This window comes from Neomonachus schauinslandi, chromosome X (assembly GCF_002201575.2).
Source record: "Neomonachus schauinslandi chromosome X, ASM220157v2, whole genome shotgun sequence".
Classification (NCBI taxonomy): domain Eukaryota; kingdom Metazoa; phylum Chordata; class Mammalia; order Carnivora; family Phocidae; genus Neomonachus; species Neomonachus schauinslandi.
This window is the reverse complement of record NC_058419.1, coordinates 123362505-123377343: the sequence shown is the minus strand read 5'-3', so window position 1 is coordinate 123377343 and position 14839 is coordinate 123362505.

Here is a 14839-nt window from a genome sequence, read left to right as displayed (position 1 = left end):
ACTGATATAACTCAGTGTCTGTGAATGTGCAAACGTATGCTGAGCATTCTATAAACTTAGAGCTCACCGTACTTCCTGCTAATGTAACCACTTCATGAAGCTTTGGTGGGATATTGTCAAGGAATAACCCTGGGGTACAGGTGAGCCTGATGAATAAATATCCCCAGATCTATGAACACTGGAGCAATAATATCCCCAGATCTATGAACACTGGAGCAATCCAGTACCTCGTCTGAGACATGGGGCTTTTCATTATGGCTGAAGGCAACACCAGATGTTGCATTTACTGTCAATGTAGGCATTACAAAATTGGTCATTAAGATGTTATTAAAAATTGACTAGGAAAGAATATCCCACGGTCACATACTCAGTAAATTCTAAAACCGCCTCCCCTACTCCACCGCTGCTCCATTCCTAAACTCCCCTCAGGTCTCCAATAACCTTCAGTAGTTAATATTATTAATATTAATATTGGATAAGTCTTTCAGGTCACAGAACATCCCATCTTATTTTAATCGATGAAGGAGGAACCACTGCGAGGATGCTCCCTTATGGAGAGAGAGAAAAATAGACTTGACTTCATCCCAGTGAAGAGAGTGCAATTAAGCCACTGGACTTCAAATGAACAGAAGTAATTAATTTGCCAAAAAGGGCATCAGAAATATCTAAGGAACCTTATAAAAGCCCGCCTTATTTCCCATCTGCAAACACGGCCATCATTTCCCTAAAGAGGACGTTAAGGATGATCCTAAACTTGACGGAGTTAACAGAGCTATGCTTTTCCCAACAGTAGACCTGATGGAACTGGGCAGCAGACTACACAAGATGCCCAGTCTTTGCACGTGGGGCTCACGGCATCAGAGCAAAGCACCTCTGCTGGACAGCCTGCGAGCCCGTCAGAATGAGGGCAGTGCATACGGCCCAGTTTATGAAGCACCTGTCTACCTCTGGGGCACCTTCCTCTCATCATTTGAACTTCCCGGTGAGTCATCATGGGATTGGAGGGATGGCAGAACAGAAACGTGGTACAGAAAGAAGACAAGTTATTGACCACAGTCCACCATTCTTGGTTCTTGGAAGACATGAGAGTGTGGTTCATTCTGGGCGTCGGGGGGAAGGTGGATATTCTCGTTTTACGAATTCAAAGGGAAAAGATAAAAAGGTGAAGAGACAGTTTTGCTGGTTTGGGGACGGTGAGGGATTCGTCTGTGACAAAGGACTTGCTTTGCTGGGTTTCTGAAGCAGAATTGCCTTGGAAAAGGTAAACTTCAAGGACACACGAATCATTTATTTTTGTAATTTTGTTTTTCAACTGTATTGATGACTATTGGACGAGTATAACTGCATATTTAAAGTGTACACTATGATGATTTGGTACATACGTTGTGGAATGATCACCAAGACGAAGATAATAAACAGGCCAAATACCTCACACACCTAACCTTTTTTTTGTGTGTGGCAAGAATGCTTACCATCTATTTTCAGCAACTTTCTTTCTTTTTTTTTTTAAGATTTTATTTATTTATCTGTGACAGAGAGAGAGCACAAGGAGGGGGAGCAGCAGAGAGACAAGCAGGCTCCCCGCTGAACAAGGAGCCTGATGTGGGACTCGATCCCAGGACCCTGGGATCATGACCTGAGCCGAAGACAGATGCTTAACCCACCGAGCTACCCAGGCGCCCCTATTTGTGTTTTAGATTCCACGTAGAAGTAAAATCACAGGTATTCGTCCTTCTGTGATTTATCTCACTCAGCATAATGCCCTCAATGACCATCCCTGTTGTCCTTAAATGGCAGGATTTCCTCCCTTTTTATGGCTGAATAATATTTCTTTTTATATATACCATATCGTCTTCGTCCATTGCCACTGACAAACACTTAGGTTGTTTCCATGTCTTGGCTAATGTAAATATTACTGCAATGAATGGGGGTGAGGGCAGATATGCTTTCAAGATAGCGATTTTTACCGTCTTTGGATAAATACCCAGAGGTAGGATTGTTGGATCATATGGTAGTTCTGATTCCCCTGCCTCCTTCTTATGAGGACTCTTGTCCAGTAACATTGAGCCCACCTGGATCAGCCAAGGTAACCCCTCTGTCTCAAAATTCTTGACACAATCACACCTGCAAAGTTCCTTTGATTGTGTACAGTAATAAAATCACAGATTTGCAATATTAGGTCATGGACATTTCTGAAGGGCTATTACTCAGCTAGCCAGAGGGAAATCAGATAAGATCTCATTGAAGGAAAGAACTTGATGTTGCCTTGAATAATAAGAATTATGAATAAGCAAGTGGAGGAGGATGTTAGCCGAGGCCATGCAATTATAGCTATAGTGATGGGGTGGGTACAGATTTTAATTTTTCCTGCTTTATAGCATTACTTATTCCTTATTGCAGCAGCTATAAGCTTTCAAAATATATAGTATCATTCAATTTTGATATAATTCAGGCTCTAGAGAATCACTGTGGATTCCTTTTAGAGGTGAAGAAAATGAGCTTCAGGAATTTTAAGTATTAGGGCTTAATGAGTCATTAAATGGGAGCCTAGTTTTGGGAGCTCTTTTTCTGTCCCAAGATCCAAAGAACCACACAGAGCTAGCGGGACAGGAGAGAGTCAGTACCTGAGTATCATGCAGGGCAAAGAGGGGGAGGCTTTGAGAATGCAGAAAGTTCTAGATCACAGACGGGAGTCTGGTCCACGATTCCTGACACACGTACGAAGATAAGGAGAGACCCGGACCACGTATGGTGCCTTTTCATCATGCCCTTTGTGCACAGGACTAGGAGGGTTTGCCCCGTGCAGGTCGAAGTTAAAATTCACGATGTGAATCCAAGTACAAACACACAGAAGGAGAATGTTTACACAGAACATGCGGTCTTAGAAGTATCAAGTGTCTATCCAGAAAACAGAGCAACCAAACGCATTCCCCTTTTTCAGAGCATCCTTGATGCTGAAACAGGTTTCCAGGTGTGACTGCATGCATGTTCATCTGCAGGTGAGCAGGCTGCCAGCTGGAGGCAGGGACCCAGGTGTGGAAGCTGACACCTTGCTGCTAACAGAATTTCAGGGAAGCTAGGGGGTGTGCGAGGCTGGGGTTTTCTTGGGGCGCTGAGGGATCATGAAGACATGGGCTACTGTGTTCTTTTTACAACAACTAAATAAAATGTGGCGTTTGTTTTGCTTTGAATAGATCGAACAGCTTCTCATCCGAGCACTCTCAAATGTAGTCTCCATACTAAAATATCTCCAATCCCAGCCTGGGGGGCAGACATGCAAACAGATCCCTAAACTTCAGTGTGATGACTGGGGCGTACATAATAACGGAGGTACACACAAAACATTCAGTGTTGGCAGACTTGTGAGCTATCCTCTCATCCTGATGAATGAGAATAAATTCAGCTCCAGCCAGCATTAGACTGACTTAGTTGACTGCCACCACAACATGCTTCTTTCTGTGACTTTGGTCTTGCACTGTTTTTATTTCACCCATTATATTTTTCCAAATATACAGTGTGACTACTCCTGGACGTTTATGACCTAGAACTGACTGAGGCATATGCTACCAGTGTTTCTCAAGTGTAATGTACACACAGAGCACTGTTAAAAACAGATTTTGATTCTCTAGGTCTCTTTCTACCATGGTCCTGTGTGATGTCAAAGTTGCTGTCATGGAAGAGAGGCAAATGGGTAGATCAACTGGAAGAGATGACATTTGAAACTGTGAAGAGACATTTCTCTATAAGATTGTGTGGAGTGGAAATGGGTATTCAAACATTCTGGCTCTATAGAGTTGGAACCTTGGGATTCCAGATTCCCCCAAATGTTGTAATGCAGATGATAAGTAACAAATCCACCATGAGAAAAGAGGAGAAATCAAACTATCTATCTTTCTATCTTTCTATCTATCCATCCGCCACCCATCCATCTAACCATTCATCATCCTTTCACTCCAACCATTCAATTCTCTATCTATCCATCCAACATCTATCCATCATCCATCCAACCATCCATCCTTCCCCTTCCCTCCATCCATTCAATTTCCTATCTATGTAATCTATTTATCCAACATCTATCCATCCAATCATCCATCATCTATGCATAAATATATTTATGTATACACACATAAACCAAACTATAATAGCCCATAATCATATTCCAAAGAAAAAATTTAACTTTGTCAAAGAGTTGAGAGAAATGGAAATAAATAGAATAATAGGAGAGTTTTGTTAGGATGAACCTTTGGTACCTGCACCAAACATGTGTCTCTTAAATATGAGGTGGACAGCCCTTCAAACTCAAAACACATGTGCCTCCTGCCTTCCCACCACCCTTTATAAAAGAAGTGAGAGAAAGTACCTAGCCACTCTAGACTGGCTCTGGACACCTGTTAGATGGGTAGCCGTGGACTATAACAAGGAAGAGAACTTAAAAGTTAAACTCTATGTGCTTTGTTAACAATGCTTTCTCCAAAATGATTTCTCAGAGTGCACAACACACAGGCATCTTGTAGGTTCCTAATGCACAAAGAGGTGGGCACCAGGACTGCCTGGTACAGGAAAAAGATGCATGCACATTCCTATCTCCCAGTTGTGTTCTGCATGCTTGCTAATGATCACTACACCAAAAAACATTCTTGGTACCACACTGTCCATAATCTCATTTTTTTTTAAATCTCTGGACATCATCCTTTTGAATTCCTACATGCTTTCTCTGAATCTTCTCCCCTTTTGGTATGTGGATTATTTCAGTATCAGTTAGAACTTTAAATACTCTGTAATGTTTCATTTCTGTTAAAGAGGTACATTTAAAATAATTTGGGTGACAGGGGCGCCTGGCTGGCTCAGTCAGAAGAGCACATGACGCTTGATCTCAGGGTCATGAGTTTGAGCCCCACATTAGGTGTAGAGGTTACTTAAATAAATAAACATTTTTGGGGGTGCCTGGCTGGCACAGTCAGTTGAGCAACTAACTCTTGGTTTCGGCTCAGGTCATGATCTCAGGATCCTGGGATCATGCCCCACCTTGGGCTCCACATTCAGTGGGGAGCCTGCTTGAGATTCTCTCTCTTCCTCTCCCTCTGCCCCCCACCCCACTCTCTCTCTAAAATAAGTAAGTCTTAAAAAAAAATGGAAAAATAAATAAACTTTTAAAAAGATGAAGGTTTAAAAATAATAATAATTTGGATGACAGAAATGGCCAAAATTCTATTACCAACACTTCCTGAAAAAAAAATTAAAGTGCAGAGACTAATATTCAGCTAACTGATCTCATACAAAATCTGCATTTGTCTTTCAGTGTCTGTACAATTCTTTAAAATATAGAAAGCTTTGATGAAATCTAGGAGCCATCGATAAACACATCTGTTATTCTATGTAAAACATATAGTTGGTTTCCTCGGTTCTTTACGGCATTTATCAAGGGCACGATTCACTGGGACCCTCATGCCCAATGGGTTTCTGTGGCTAGAACTGCAGGTGCTAAACTATAGAGCAACTATCTCTGTTGCATGCAAATGTTTGCACCTGAAAATGTTGAGGCATATTTTTAGACGTGTATTTAAAACTTAACATTACCATTTCATGTGCTCCCTGAGATTATCTGAATCTCCTCTCCTTTTTTCAGAGGGTATATTCAAATGTTAGCTCTGACGGTGATCTTTGGATACCAGTATTATTTCCAATGATTTTTTTTATTAATTGAGGATAAGATTTGGCTATAATATATTTTTAATGTTTAAAACCCCCTACCAAATATCAAAGAAGAAAAAAAAATCATGTGTGGGTTAGAAAATTGAAAAGTACTCAAAACATGTGTTTGAGGCATTTTCCTCACTCCAAATATTTAAATACTCTATGCATGTTTCCTAATAATAAATAATGAATCATGTCCTTATCATTTTTAGGATGGTCAATGCCTTCCTTTATAAGAGTCCAAGGATGAATGCAAGTGTTTGAAATATAAGCTGATGTATAGGAAGAGCTTTAAATAAAAAAGACACTTAAAAGATGAGAAATATTTTCTATGATGGAGAGTAAAAGAGGCAATCGTGTCAGTTACTGCTTGATCAAACAGGAGGGAATCTCAAGGGCCTTACGGGTAGGGTTGATAGAAACATGCTTTATTAAGAGTGGTTTGACACATTTAACTACTACTAACCCTACCACCACACCATCAGGACTACTCAGGTTATTATCAGCGGCATTAGTCCTGGTCCCACAAGGGGACTAACCTTTCTATCAGGTGTCACTCCCAGGTCTGTGTCTCCAGTAACTCGTTCAGTCCTTGGGGCGATCCCGTTGTAAGCAGATCACCATCCCAATATTATGGATGAGCTTACCACTTGCGGTGAAACAGTCACCTCTAAAATGTGCTTGTGGCTTTCTTGCTCTCTCCCGCTTCACATGCATCTGCTCATTCCAACTGCTTGCCCTGTAGACGTTAAGAGACAGCTTGGGATGGGAAAAAATGGCGGCCTCACAGGGTTTGCTAACCTGCTCTCATCCTTGAGGAAGGTCACACCCTGGTGCCGCCTCTCTGGTTGTAGCCTGCCTGATACACCACCTGATCGCCAGAGATGGTTGACACCCTAGATGGACTAAATTGTAGCTGTTAAAGTCATGGGATGGAAGAAGTTTTCATGACGTGAAAAATCAGCATGATGTATATTTACAAAAAACTTTTAAAGTGCAGGTTGTACATCTAAAGTAAAATACAGGGGCGCTTGGCTGGCTCAGATGGTAGAGCATGCGACTCTTAAACTCAGGGTGGTGAGTTCAAGCCCCTCATTGGGCATGGAGACTAGATAACTAACCAAACAACTGAATGAATGAATGAATGAATGAATGAATGAATGAATGAAAATATAATCCTTATTTTGAGAAACAATTTTAAAAACACAGTAAGCATGTATTTCGAGTTATGGACAGTTTATGCTATGACTTTTAAAAATTCACTGAATATTTGAAAGTGAGCATGTTTTACAGTCATAATCAAAATATATTTAAACTTCCAGACATTTATGTTCGATTTGCACTGCCTTTGGTTGTGGGCACAGGAGTAAATGCACCAACTTCCCAAATTTCTCCAATCCATTTTAAACCAAATGATTTAAAATTCCTAACTTACCAAAAGATTTTTTTTTGGTGTACTATTATATTGATAGCTTAACTAATTTTCATTGTATTTATAATGCCTGAGTTCCCTTTAAAAAGGATATCCATGAATGAAATAAAAAAGAAATAAAAATAAAATAAAGTGCATGGATATCATATCTGCTGGATAAAGGAAGCCATTAATGAAACCAGCAATTCTTCAAAAATAAGATACTGACAGCTGGTTTGTTGAAAAAGGTGAGTCCTTGCTCACTTGTGTCTATATATCTTAGGTTGAATATTATTATGCACAAAAACAGTTTTATGTACCCCTTTATAAATGCCTTTTAAATTTTTCACACTCCTTAGATGACTTTGCTGGTAGAACTAAGAGCTCTTGAAATTATAGCAGCTTTCAACTGTGAAATTTAAATGGGTTCCAATGGCAATTTTTCATTAAACTTTTTTTTTCCGCCTGGTTTACAGATGACTATTTATTCTATATTTTGTTACCAATAAACAAATTCCCTTAACTTTAGTAAAGAGATTAATGAGTATTTTGCAGTGTTATAAAAATTGTCTTTGTATTTATTCAGCCAGTCTATGTACTTAATAAATCAGTAGGTTCTCAACTAGCAAAGGAGTTTTTTTTTTGTCCTTCACACAGACACATTTTAGTATATTTTAACTTGAGTAATATGAAAAAAGATGAGCAATGTGACCCATATTTTTGGCATGTTATCAAATGTTCAAACCCAAATGCTTTAGCTGAGGCATAGGATTTTCTTGACAGAGAGGGTAACTTTGAGGAGCAGAGAAATAGCTTCTCCCAAGCTGTAAATTTGTGTGTGGTCCTGGGAGATGTATGCATGGCTTATACCCATGGAAATGATTATCCGATGGTGTAGCACGATTTTATAAACATGTCCCTGTCACATGTTTCATTTACAATTTCCTATATATTTTAATACATATTTAATGCATTTTATATGTATGTTTTCAAATTCTTACAGGATACGACAGAATTCAGGGGAACTCTGAATTCAATGTCAAAGAAAAGACCTTGATCACTATCTTTGAACTGTTGCTATGAATTCATCGTCGCTTGCCCGGCAAGTACTTTTCAGTACAGACGACTATGTATTGAAACCTCCTTAGAGTAGAAAAAAATAGATGAAGAGTCAATACAATTTTCTAGGTTGTTGTTCTGTTTTGTTTGTTTGTTTGTTTTTCTTGTTGCATTATCCAGATAAGTTGATTGATTTTCATTTTTTTTCATACAGATTTGGTTTTGGTTAAAATATATTATTTTGAAGTTATTAGGGGCAGTCTTTTGATTTAAAAAACAAACAAACAAACAAACCTGATTCATTCCACCTGCATAGATTATTTCTTCCAACCAGAGGGTTTTTTGTTTAAGTAGGTGCCATACTCCAGGTGGGGCTTAAACTCACCACCCTGAAATCAGGGGTTACGTGCTCTACCAACTGAGCCAGCCAGGAGCCCCCTAATTAGAAGTTTATAATCTAATTTTACACTGTTGTTGTTGTATTTGCTTGATTATTATTACCCACTAGTTTTGCAATATATTTTTACCTTAATCTCCTTACTTACAAAAGTTCTTTCGTTTGTAACACTGGAATAATTAAAGAATAAGCAATGTTTGAAACTTTCTTGATATAGTTTAAGTAATAATTTTAGTTTAAAAAAAAAGGAAACCACCAGAAATAATATTAATAAACCTTTTTTTTCAGAACAATGTATCTACCTATTTTTAAGTATTAATAAAAAGCCAATTTGCCTCTCAAATACCACAAATGATATTTAAATTTCTCTTGAGAACCTCTCTCACTAGTTTTGTTTCAATTTAATTAAATAGCAAGGTAGCATTGATCTCACCAATCTTGGAATCAAAGCTCTCCACGATACAATTGAAGAGGATTGTTAAAGTAAGTGTAACCCTAAAATGCAAGGGGAAAATTTATTATGCTTTGAAGTGAAATACTTTTATTTGAATTGAGTAACACAAAATTGCAATGACACCTATGATCAAGCTACTGATATTTTACAAAACTAACATCCCTTCATGTTTGAAAACTATTGATTTCAAAGGGATCCCCATACAGAGCGTTATACAACTGTGGGCCTTGAATTTGCCTGTGAGCTCTTGAAATTAAGAACCACTCACAGGTTTGGAAAACTGTGGAGATCTTCCTGTTTACTCCCTTTCTTTCATATCCCACATCTAATCCATTAGGTGAATCCCTTTGGCTAAACAGTTAACAAATACCAAGAATCAGGTACCACTTTTGACCGAATTCCAAGCTCCCTCCTACTCTGAGCTGCCATTTTTGTTTCCATGAATTTCTGCTGGCATCCTTGGTCTCCACTCTCGGGCACATCCCCAAGACTTTTCTCAACACAGACCAATTGGTCTACATCAACTCTTTCAAATAACACCTGCTACTCTAGTATATCCTTCTAAAATACTCTTTATTTTATTTATTCTATTCTTTATTGTCTGTGTCTTCTACTAAAATATAGGACCCCCAGGGGTAAGCTTCTTTGTTTTGTTCATCAGGAAACTATACTCACCACTCTGCCCGAAATACTTGTTTACCAGAAAACAGATATGCAATAAATAAAGGAAAACATGAACACAGCTCCTACCATTTCTATTAAAACTGACTTAACTCAGTATTGCAATACACCCATATGGACTAACAACAAAGTTTTGGTTTTTTGCATGCCACCTGATTACTAAAATAGCTACTACCATTGATTACAAAGCTTTGTCCCATTTCCTATTTTGTCTGAATCTCTAATACAATTACGAGTCAATAATAGATCCATATTGTGACTTTCTAGGTGGAGAAGGAAATATTTTCCAATTGTGTCACAGCATTAGATGAGGCCGAAATTCAAACAATACCGAGACTAGAAAGTGGCCTCTATTTTTTGATTATGTCATAGCTTTTGTTGTATTTGGTGACTGATTTCATGAGAAAAAAATCTAAAAGGTCCAAAATATTTAATCATGAACTTAATAAAATAAATGATTATGATATATAGGATTTTTACTTTGCAGATGCCCCTAAGAAAAAAACCAATTATGTTTTGTTTATTTTAGGCATAATAATAAATTTACAAAACTCTTAGTTTCATTGTGCTATGGAGGTGTTGACTACAGATAGGGGAATAATATATGTGCTGCCGAAGCAAGCACTATAAATAGGGGAATAAAAGAATTTCCTTAGTTTTGAGAAACTGTGATCCTACCATAAAATGTTATTCAGTGAAATTTATTCTGAAGTTTAGAATTCTCTTAGGTGAAGTGCTGTTTTTAGTCCTGAGAAACTGCAGGTGTCTGACATAAAACAGGCATGATTTTGACAAGCCCAGTTCATTTTGAAACACTGTCAGGAAGTATTACTTTTGGAAATGTTAAAAAAAAACAGAATCACTTTTGAAGTAGAGAGAGCGCGGGCGTTTGTTTCTTTGATCTTTTAAATACACCAGAAGTAGTAACATTTGTATACTGGATATTCTGTATTTTGGCTGCACAGAATTAGGTAGAAATATAAAATGGCTGGTATATGATTAATACAGCAAGGCCTTTGGTATTTATTGCTATTGATACTGCCCCTATGTTTATCTATTTTTTATTTAAGTTCCAGTTACTTAACTACAATGTAATATTAGTTTCAGGTGTACAACTTAGTGATTCAATACTTCCATACCTCAGTGGGCGCTCATCACAACAAATACCCTCCTTATTTCCAACGCCTATTCACCTTTTTAAGTAGGCTCCACTGCGGGGCTTGAACCCATGACCCTGAGATCAATACCTGAGCTGAGACCAAGAGCCAGATGCCTACCAGACTGAGCCACCCAGGTGCCACATCCCACTGCCTATTTCACCCATTCCCCGCCCCCCACTCTGATAACCATCAGTTTGTTCTCTAGAGTTAAGATGCGCATAGCATGTTTAAAATAAAACATTGTACTTTTGTATCTCTCTACAAAAATAATATTGTTATCCAGATTCACTTAGAAGCTCAGGAAGTAGAAACCACTACTAGATTTTCATGGTCGAGAAATATATATATATATATTCAGAGTGAAAAAGAAAAGTATTATCATATCAATAGATACATTTGGCCAAACCCAACACCAATTAATGGTAAAAACTCTCAGTGAACTAGGAATAGAAGGGAAATTTCTCAACTTGGTAAAGAGCATCTGTGAAAAACACACTGCTAACATACTTAACGGTGAGAAACTCAAAACTTTCCCACTAAGATCAAGAAACAAGGCAAGGATGTGTCCTCTCACCACTCCTTTTTAGCATTATAATGGAAATTCTTCTGGATGCAATAAGACAATAAAATGAAATAAAACGTATCTGGATTGTGAAGCCAGACATAATACTGTGTTTGTTCACAGATGACATGATCATCTATGTAGAAAATCCAAGGTAATCAATAAAAAAACTTCTGCAACCAGAAAGCAATTACCACAAGGTTGTAGGATACAACGTTAATATACAGTCAATTGTTTTTCTATGAACCAGTGCAATTTAAAATTAAAAACAAAATACCACTTACATTAGCACTTCAAAAATAAAATACTGAGTATAAATCTAACAAAATACGTACAAGATCTACATGACAAAAAGCACAAAGTTCTGATGAGTAAAATCATAGAAGTAGATAAATGGAGAGCTAGTCCATGATAATGGATAGAAAGACTTAATATTTGTCAGTTCTTTCAAACTTGATCTATAGGTTTCATTTAATCCTGGTCAAATTTCTAGCAAGTTATTTTAGGGATATTATTGACAAACCGATTCTAGAGTTCATATGGAACAGGAAAAGACCCAGGATAGCCAATAGGTTTCATGCTATCCAGCTTCACGACTTACTATAAAGCTACAATAAAGAAAAAAATAATAAAAAGAAACAACAACAACAACAAAACAGTGTGATGTTGGTGAAGGAACAGACCCATAGATCAATGGAACAGAATAGAGTCTAGAAATAGACCCTCATGAATATAGATCAATTGATCTTTAACAAGAAAACAGAGGCAATATCATGGAGCAAAGACAGTCTCTCCAACAAATGGTGCTGGAACTTCCACATGCAAAACAAATGAATCTAGACACGAACCTTACACCCTTCATAAAAATTAACTCAAAATAGATTATAGACCTAAAGGTAAAATGCAAAACGATAAGACTCCTAGAAGATAATGTAGGAGAAGACCTAGATGACCTTTGGTGTGGTGATGACTTTTCAGAACTCACGTTAAAGACACAGTCCACGAAAGACAGAATTGATAAGCAAGACATCATTAAAATAAAAACCTCCTCCTCTGTGAAAGACAACGTCAAGAGAATGAGAACATAAGCCACAGACTGGGAGAACACATTTGCAAAAGTCACGTCTGATAAAGGACTGTTTTCCAAAATATACTAAGAACTCTTAAAACTCAACAATAAGAAAACAAAAAACCCGATTAAAAGATGGGTCAAAGACACCTCACCAAAACAGATTATGCAGATGGCAAATAAGCATATGAAGTCATCTGGGAAATTATGCAAACCAAAATAACAATCAGATACCACAACACACCTATGAGAATGGCCAAAGTCCAGAACACTAATAGCACCAAGTGTTGGTGAGGATTTGGAGCAACAGGAACTCTCAGTCAAGGATTGTGGAAATGCAAAACGGTCCAGCCGCTTTGGGAAGACAGTTTGGTGGTTTCCTACAAAACTAAAGAAACTCTTACATAATATCCCACAATCACACTCCTTGGTATCTTCCCCAAGAGTAGAAAACATGTCTACACAGAAACCTGCCCACAGATGTTTATAGCTTTATTCATCATTGCCAAAACTTGGAAATAACCAAGATGTTTATCAGTACATATGATTTATGAGTGGATAAATAAGCCATTCCTGTGCTAGATGTCAACAATGGAATATTTATTTAGGGCAAAAAGAAATGAGCTAACAAGCCATGAAAAGACATGCTGGAATCTTAAATGCATATTACTATACATGTGCTGTATATCAAGTTTAGATATACACCTGAGAATAATCAATATTATTCTCACCTGAGAATAATCAATATGCCAAAGGGACATCTTTTGGGGTGGTGTGTTCTGATTCTCTTCTGTATGTTCACCAAAAGATAAGTACAGAATGTTATTAGTAATAATCAAAAACTGGAAGCAACCTAAATGTCCATCATCAGTAGAATGGGCAAATAAACTGGAATATTCATACAACGGGATACTATACGGCAAGTAGAATCGACAAATTAAACACCCTCAATGGAAGAATAATGCATAAACTCCTTCCTGGAATACAGAGGGCTCTTATGTCCTCACATCTGGGCACTTCTCAAGCCTCAATTCTGTGCCCTTTGTGCTTATCACAAGGTCAAGGAACACAAAAATACTTGTGGTACCTCCAACTCCACATCATTTCTGTATCCTTGATTAGTCTGTAGCTTCATCTACTGGGAGTGCAATTCCATACCGCCTCAATTACTGATTTTCTCTCAATAGTCATTGACGATATCACTTGTTCCTTCCCATCAACAAGTAGCTCTTCTTGAAAACACATATTGCATTTCTTTAGCTCTCTGTTTACTTTTCTATCTAACCCATAATATTAATAAAAAATTCTATCTTTATGCCCTCTTTCTCCCACTAGTAAGAAGTCTTTTAATGCAGTATCAAAATTTTAAATTCATCTTTATTCTTTCAGAACATATTTAGCTGCCCTACAGAGGGCATTGATAAGGAACCTCAGTCTTGGACCAGGGAGATATCTAATCTCAATTAGAGAAGTTTAAAAATAAATTTATGCAATTTGAATAAGTAAATATTTAGGGAATTAGATGAAATTTTAGGATCCCTAATTAAGTAACATGCTTTTAAATTTAATATAAAATAACATCTTTAGAAGCACTGCTTTACCTCCTTTGCATTTCATGACATAATTTCATGCATAGTTTTCTTTTTTTTTTTTTTAAAGATTTTATTTATTTATTTATTTGACAGAGAGAGACACAGCGAGAGAGGGAACACAAGCAGGGGGAGTGGAGGAGGGAGAAGCAGACTCCCCACTGAGTAGGGAGCCTGATGCGGGGCTCGATCCCAGGACCCCGGGATCATGACCTGAGCCGAAGGCAGACGCTTAATGACTGAGCCACCCAGGCGCCCATAGTTTTCAATACATTTTAAAAACAATGTCTTCTTCAAAACAAGGATAACCCAATACAGTTGTTCATAGCACATAAAATTTATATCCATCCAAGGAATATTTGAAGTCAAGCAGATTTTCATCCCCACATGATGCTGTTGGTGGAATTTTCTTGCAAGCCCCAAGAGCCCATTTCTATAGCATTACAACTTCATTTTTCCATTCTACAAACAAAGCCTTTATGGTGTGACTTTTTATATGGATTTAAAATATTTAAAAATCACTTGGGTTTTTTCATGCCCTCAGGAAATAACATTAATTATTAAATTAGTTATTAGTTTTTAGTGGATATATATTAGTAGTTTATATAGTACATAGCATATATATTACTACATATGTTACTATATTATATATTACTAAACATATGTAAATACTTAAGTATTAGTAATATATATTAGTATATATTACTGCATATGTTACTATATTATATATTACTAAACATACATAAATACTTGAGTATTAGTA